Source organism: Pinus tabuliformis, chromosome 3_2, assembly GCF_031772625.1.
Source record: "Pinus tabuliformis cultivar Carrire ecotype Pingquan chromosome 3_2, CPIR1, whole genome shotgun sequence".
Taxonomy (NCBI): Eukaryota; Viridiplantae; Streptophyta; class Pinopsida; order Pinales; family Pinaceae; genus Pinus; species Pinus tabuliformis.
This window is the reverse complement of record NC_142302.1, coordinates 474,467,005-474,475,586: the sequence shown is the minus strand read 5'-3', so window position 1 is coordinate 474,475,586 and position 8,582 is coordinate 474,467,005.

Here is an 8,582-nt window from a genome sequence, read left to right as displayed (position 1 = left end):
TTTGGACAACAGCTCTTTGGGCAGTATTTTCCTTGACATTTTTTGCATTCGACCTCAGGTTATATCTCTACTGCTGTTCAGTTTGTAGAACAGCCTCTCTGTTCCACTCCTGACTGTCTTGTTCCTGCAGCAATGATTCTTCATAAGCGGCCAATGTCAAAAAAGTAGCACTGCCTTTATCTTCCATGCAATGAATTTCATCCTCATCTTCTTCAAATTGTTCCTCCTCCATGACTACATTTTGGAAGGGGGCTTTAACTTTCTATTCTTCATTTGTTTCTTTTTCCCTCTGAATTATTTGCAACTGTTCATTTGCTCTTCTGAATGGATTAGGATTTCTTGGAGCAAATGTGTTCTGCTACCTTGTTTTTCCTGAACTTTGCTCAACCTTCAGCTTAGAAATTTCAGCAGCCAATGACTCTATCATCTTAGTCATTTTATTTAATTTAGGCTCTGAAGATGATGTAGAAGAAGTAGAAGCTTGACCTCTCTGCCTCCTCCTGTCAGCTTGACTTTTAAGCTTTTCTGCAACCATGATATTAGACTCTACTTCTAGGGTTGCATCCTACATGTTTGCCAGCATAGCACATCTTCTTTCTCTCAATAACAGGAAGAAATCAGAGTCAAAAGCATTGGCATAAGTGATTTTGGCAGAGGTTGGGGTAGGCTTTACCTCAGCTGGTATCTTACTATACATACGATTGAATCTTTTATTGAAATCAGGCAATGATTCCCCATTTTCCCTCTTCAAGTTACCAAACTCAGTATGATAATACAACAAGTCTTTTTTATCTCCCCAGTGCTTCAAAAATGCATCATCTAATGCTTCAATATCTATTATAGATCTCTGGGGTAATTCTCTGAACCACTTTCTGGCCTCTCCATCAAGGCTCTGGACAAAAACTCTCATCCACACATCATTTTCACTTATATCTAAATTATCAGCATAACTGTAAAAAGCTTCTAGGTGTTCTTCTGCTGTTACTCCCTCTGTGCCAGTGAACTTGGGCATATATTTTTAATATTCTCCCACAGGCATAGGATTTAAAGGAACATGCAAGACTAAAGGTCCATATCTAGCAGCAACAATTCTTTCTATCTTTGTGGGTGCTTGCTGGCCTGCCATGATTGGGATATGTGGAAGAATACTAGCAGATTGAATGGTAGGAAGTAATGTGATGGATGGTAGAGACAAAGGGATGTTTTGGATTGTATGGGAAGCTTTCTTTGGACTGAGATTCAAAGGGGAACTAACTGCAGAAGGGGCCGAATTAATCTCTGAAGGAATTTCCTTATTAATAGTGTTGGGCTCTAAATCTTCAAACTAAATACCTTCAGCTATAAATTTATCTTTCAGAGATGCATGAGATTTCTTAGGCTTACCTGATCCTGATGCCCCTTTCTGTGATGCTTTCTTCGATTTGATAGACCTCTTAGGGTCAGGCACTGGTTCAGCTGGTGATTTCTGAGGATTTCTTCGAGTATGTCTCACAAACTGAGCCAGAACTTCAATCTGGAGTCGCCAAAGGTTGGTCTTCTTCCAGTGGAGTCGCCAGATAGATGATTACAACCAAAATATGTGTCCAGACCTTGTCTATCATCAAAATCTGGAACTGTGTCGTTCTCCCAGGGAAGCTAAGCTTCAATTCTCCTCTCCCTGGCAATGGTGCCAATTAATGTTATCACCCCAAGAAACTCTCCTAGGTTGTATCTCAGAGATGCTCAAGAACATTACAAACTCAACAAAATGTTGGAAAATGGTGGATGAATGAAAGGAATGATGCATATTCAAGCCAGATAACCACTTCTACTATGCTTAACCCGAGGCATGGGTGAACACCCCCAGACTACAAGGCTTTAGACCACCAATTACTCAGAGTTTGAGGATTAAGTGGATGGAGAATATTGATCACACCAGCAGATGCATAGGACCCTATGATGGCCAGCTGCAAGTAGTTAAAAGGTCTGTAAATCTATTTCCTAATGCACAGACAGGATGACAGCTCTCTGGAAATAAAACAACAGAAACCTGCATACACATTCAATAATACATACTAGATTCTAACACAGAGATGGGATGACATCCCCTCTAATGCTAAACAGTAAGAGCACATGAAAAAAATGCATAATAGGCACAGCCTGGAACAAAGAAGAAGTAGAAAGTGAGTAATTGACAACAAAAGAAGCTTGTATTAGCTGAAAATGAAGACCAGAAGCTGCAGGTGTCACATTAGTTACAATCTCCAGAAGTTGAACTTTACATCAAAATAACATTCATCAACCCTCATTACATCTGCTTTCTAAGTATATATGGAGGTGGATTACAAAATCTCTGTTATCTTATGAGTGAAGGGGTCATAATGGACCACCAACCACATTTACAATTAGATATGGGTCTCTGCTGCAAACTGTGTGTTTTTATGAACAAAATCGGCCTTTTCTGGTGCTCTGCAGTCCTCCTCTGAGCAGGTGGCATATAATATGGAACATGCTCCATCACTGATAAATGCTTGGACTGCTCGAGGGTGTCCTTTTTGTCCTTCGGCCAATCTGTCTTTTAAATGTGGTTGCCAAGGATTTATTACGCTGGGAGCCGAAACACTAGCCGCCTTCTTCCTTTGGGAACATAGAACAGGTTAAAGGCACGGACGGAATGGCAGATGCACAAATAAACGACGGAACGAAGCCTAGCCGTCGAATCATACAAATCAACGGTGGAGATTGCATGATGAGGGTTATCGGGAGGTGACATGGAAGCGAAATGAATGTGAGCCATCGGATCGCGGTCGGGCAGATCCGACGGCGACCGGGCGAGAAAGGAGCACGGAGGTTAATGACCGGGGGACAGTGGTATAGCGGGCAGGCGGTATTCCTCGCACCGCTTATCGGAGGTGAGAATTTTCCGTATGCGACCGCGCGATCCAACAAAAATGCGACACATGGCAGGTAGGTCCGGCGGGAAACCGCCTTCCCCGCGGACTAACGTGCGTGCAGATTGCGTGGGCGGGAGCTGCGAACATCGTCAGATCCGTGGGAAATGATCGGACGGTTCAGGTATTACAACACGTGCTTATTGCTTGATGTGATAGGGAAGGGTCTCAGCGGTAGCACTTTTGCGTATGCGCGCAGTTATGGAGGGTTAAAACTTTAGTGCTGGGGTTAAATGAAAAATAGGTTTATACGGGTTTCAAAAGATTATAGAGGAAAATGGTAATAATGGGGTTAAGGGAGGGTAAGGAAAATGAAGGGGAAGGAGGAAATGAAGGTAGCGGGAGTTATATGGGAATAAGGCAAATGAAGGGGGAGGATAAAATAAACTGCTGCAAGCTCCTATGCAACGAAAATCAGCACTGCCCAACCTGTTTTATCCATCAAAAGTTGAAGAACATGGCAGAGCTAACAGTTACATACTTGTTTCCTGTAAGTTTTATACCCCATTATAAATCATAGATTTAATATAAAGTGTTTTTTTTGTTTTATTAATTATAAACTCAAAGAACTAAAACAACATAGATACTTACAAATTCCACAATTAATTTGATATGCCAACATATACTCACAATCCATATTTAACCCAATGCCAATCAATTCTTCTGATGACTTTTCTTTGTATGTTAGCACCTATTTGAAGACATTCAAGGATGGTTGCTGTAAAACAACTTAAAATATACAAAAATGAAACCTTGGGTTGTTATAAGGAAATATTAACAATTACTCACAAACTTTGATATCAACCCTTTTCTTCCTTGTCATCCTATTTTATGTGCTAAATGAGTTCCATTTTGTTTTATTTTCTGTAAGAAAATACTTGAAAATTAATATTTAATGCTAAATTATTTGTTTATATGTACAAAGTCAATCATGATTACATACATTTGAAGCATGTTGTTGTTGAGATGGCTCCTCTTGTGATGCAATTATGTCCATTTCTTTGACCATCTCCTTGTACACTTTTTTGGACATTCCTACTGGCATGTTTCACATATCAACTCATTGATCCTTTAGGATTTTCATAATCTTCGTGAAAAAAGTAATAAACTATTTTTATATTGATATATGAAAATTTAATATAACAAAATTGATATTAATAAATGAATGGTTTGTAGTAATATAAACACATCATTCTAGAAAATCATTTTAATTAGAAATATTACCTTTTGAAGTATTCTTTTTTGTTGTTGTATGGTTTTTCTGTTGCAAGTATGACATGTCTTATTGACCATTTCTCTAGAAATGCTTCCTATAGTTTAGATATAATTTGGTTTTTAGAACCATTGGATTGATTTTGTATTGTAAGTGGAAAATACGTCTATACGTTCGTTCCATTATATCCCTCATAGTTTTATAAAAAAATTCTCCCTTTCATTAACCTCTAGCACCAATCCAAATGAGCTAAGGACCAATTCATCATCATTTACATGTTCTATAATTTTCTTTTCTTATAACGACATTGATCTTTTCCTTCGTTGTTTCTCCCTATAGAACATTAAACATATATGAATTAATAGATTGTTTGAAACATGTTATCTAATATTCTTAAGTATATTATTAATGAAAATTCAAACAAAAAAACTCAAATTGAATAGTATTTTTTCATTCACTTGATTCATCCTTCTGCAATTTTTTTATTAGGCTTTTATGCTCTTCTGCACTTAGATTAGAAATAATCTTATCAACCTTCTTAATTTTGTGGCTTTGCATGACACACACTAACCAATATATATTAGTTAAACTTACATATAGTTCAAACATATTAATTTTTTAAATAATTTACAAAAAACTTTCATTTTCTGCTTTTTTGGATGTGCTATCATTGCATTGATCAATATTTTTGTTACTTGACAACTTCTCAGACATTTTTTTATCAATATACAACCTGTACCATTCAATACAAAATACATTAAATATATTTTACACATAAATCAAATAATTTTCAGCCAAAAAAAGCTCTGGTAACTCGTGTAGTTATCTGAATAAGTTTTTTTAATTGTTTAGCACCAACAACTAAAATTATTATTTTTAAATAATTTTAAATTATGACGGTGCGATCTGTAACGATAAAAGCACCACTATCACTTAATGATGCTATTTGGCAGAGGCAAGCGAATGCGTTATATTACACTGGGCGCATTGATAAACAAACTAGACAAGGTCAACATGATTCAATGTGATATGTAATGATAAAAGCACTATCATCATCGGTGTCTTATATTACATAGGGCGCATTGCGAAACATACATCGTTTAAAAAAAATGGACATGGCCGACAAGGTTTGGATCTAATTCAATAAGTGATCCCCCTACTTTACATGTCAAACACCCTATATATAGTAAGTACACAAACCCATTAAATCTAAAATGTCTAAAATAAAAAAACCCTATCTGTGAAGTGGTAGAGGGAGTTAAACCCTAAGGCGAAATTTTGTAGTCACATAAGTAAGAAGAAGCAAGGGTTTAAGGTAAGTATTGTTTGTTTTTTTTTTTCTTCTCTGAATTTTAATTAAATATGAATAGGACATAGGCCGCAAAAAAATTTACTAGTAAAATCAATAGTAATTTTTTTATTATGCAAGGCTTTTATTTTTATTTATTTATTTATTTTATTTTTATTTTTCTAAATTTTGAATAAATCTAATAGAAATTGTAAAAAAATTTAACAGTAAAATCAACAGCAAAATCTAAAAGTTTTGCTATGTAGGGTTTTGAGTGAATCACCATACCTTTCAAATTCTGATCTTTCTATAGTTCCAAAATATTCTTTTTCTCTGTAGTGCTCTCAATATGCCTCTCTTGCAAATGATCTCTCTTTTAATTAAACCCTAACATAAATTTTAAAATAAAAAATTAATAAAATAAACAATAAAATTTAAAAATTTTACCATGCAGGGTTTAGTTCTGCTACTCCAAAGTATTTTGTTGCTGCATGGTGTTCCTAGTTTGTCTCTCTTGCATATTACTCCCTTGAAATTTTGGAAAAAATAATGAAATAATGAATAACTTTTTACTATTTAAAAGATTTTATGAAATTAGATTTTGAAAAACTAGTTGTTGCTCATTTTTCAATTTTAAAAATAGGAAAAAAACTCATGTTTTTATTTTTCACTTAATCTGAACATCAATGTGTTTGACAGTAAAGAGCACTGATGCGTTTACAAGTAAAGTGCACTGAATTATCGAGGCACCAAATTTTCTAAATGCACTAACATGATGGATTTCTTTTTTTGAAATCCCGAAACGGTGCAGTTATTATTTTAAACGCAACAATGTGGTTTGTATTTAAATGCGTCAGTGTTGTAATTATTATAAGATCATTGACAAGGTAGAATTCTTTTTTATTTTCAAAATCTTGGAAACATGTGTGAATTGGTGCTATTTTTATTTAAATGCATCCATGCTATTTTTAACAAGAGCACCGATATGAGAGTTTTTATTTTTATTTTTTATTATTAGTATTTATTTATTTATTTTTGAAATGACATAAATCGGTGCGATTAGTACTTTAACGCCCCGACGCAATTATTATTGAAACACATTGGTGTGATTAGTCATGCTAAGAGCACCGATAGGTTTTAAAAACTATCTGAAATTTTACTTTCACATAAAATGGCATATTCATCTCAAATTATCCTTTAGAATGTATCCGCGAGTTACAGTAGTTCATTACATACATTTTCTGCTCAAAGTCACCTTATTCTTGAAAAATGGTCTGAAAACTATATTGAAATTTAGATTGTGGTTATATAGTTCTCGAAATTAATTTTAGATATGTACACATTTTTTTTTATTTTGCTCAAATGCAGGGATAAAATCTCATAATATCAAATGGCCAATTCTTAAAATTCCAGCTTATTCCATATTATTGATCAAAGTCCTTCACGGATGAAGACAAAAGAGAAGGGGAACTTCTCCAAATGAATGGAAATAGGCACATGATAAAGAGTAAGTGACTTATCATTTGTCAAATTTATACACAGTAACTATTCACATTGAACTTCATATTAATGCATATTTTGATCTCATACGTACTATATATGTTGGTTTGATTTCATTAGCGAATTCAAAAATTGAAGGCATCAACAAATTCATTCTTTACAATATGGAAGTGACACAACCGTGGGTCACATTGTATGAGCAAAAGAGGAGGAAATGAGACAATGATAGGAAATAATTCAAATAGTTGAATGGTAGAAGCATGCCTTATCCTAATCATTTAAAAGAAAATATGCCAATGACATGCCCTAACAGCTGGGTTGCTGATGAAATTAGAGAGAAATACGGTGCATCTGGTCATTACCCGCATGCTAAAGAGGATGCACTAAACATAGGGATTGAGTGAAACAACTCGGTAATAATCTATTTCTGTCCATTTTTAACTTCATAATGCACCTTTCAATTGTAACATCTATATTTTTTTTATTTTTTATTATGTTTGAGTTATTAGACACATGACACTATGATTTTTTCACTTTTTTATATGTGCATTTGTTCCCATCTAAGTGGGCATATGGACATCATTTTTGCATGGAGGATGTCGATGATGGATGCATGACACAAGACTATGGAGTGGAAGTCGAGTTCGACCAATTTAGTTGGACTAGCCACCAAAATCATAAAGTAATACAGGGGACATTAGGTTACGTTAGAAAGATACAAGAGATCATTCAAGTGGTATTCTATTGATTCCAATGAGTTATTTTTAGGTGCAAGTGGTGGGACACTTTTGATCAGAATAATGTAAAGGAAGATCACAATAGTGGGTTGATATCTATCAACTCTAGAAAGATGTGGCATAAAGCTAGGGAACTTTTCTCCAAACACTACAACCAGGTGTTTTTTTACCCAGATGTGTTGGATAGGGATTGGCGGTTTGTATTAAGACACGACCCTAGATCAAAACATATTAATGGGAACAAAAATGTTATCATGCTAAGCGAGGAAGATAATCAAGGCGATGACAACATAGAGTGTTATGTACTTGTGTTATTTCTTCATTTATACTATTGTTGTATGTTTTTGTTTTCTTTATTTCACTAATTATATTGTTTTCTTATTCGCCTTGATGGAATTTTTTATAATTGGTAAGATTCACAAACATTTTTACGTGTTTTTTTGCATTGGAAACATTTTTACACTTAAAATTAAGTATTTATAACTGTGTAGTTTATAATTTAAAAAACAAAATTTTAACATATTTGTTTAACGTGTTTAAATCTAATTTATAATAGACTTCTTCTATAGGCTTTGGATAGACATCAGGACAAATCAAAATATTGTAATTCTAAGCATGAGTTATCAATTTATAATAATATTTTATTAAGATATCAAACTAAATATACTCATATTATCTCCTTTCTCAAATGACACTGAGTATCAATCTAAAATAACTTACAAAGTGATAGAAAATGGAGAAGGAATCTCATATCTATGTTATATATGTGTACTAAAAGGCCTACTACAACCATCGTCAAAGTTTTTCAATATAGTAAAATAACCTCCCTTATTTTCACTACGTAACATATCCCCATAAATATAAATGCAATTTAAAACATGGTGCACAATATCTATGATAATAAATATTACATG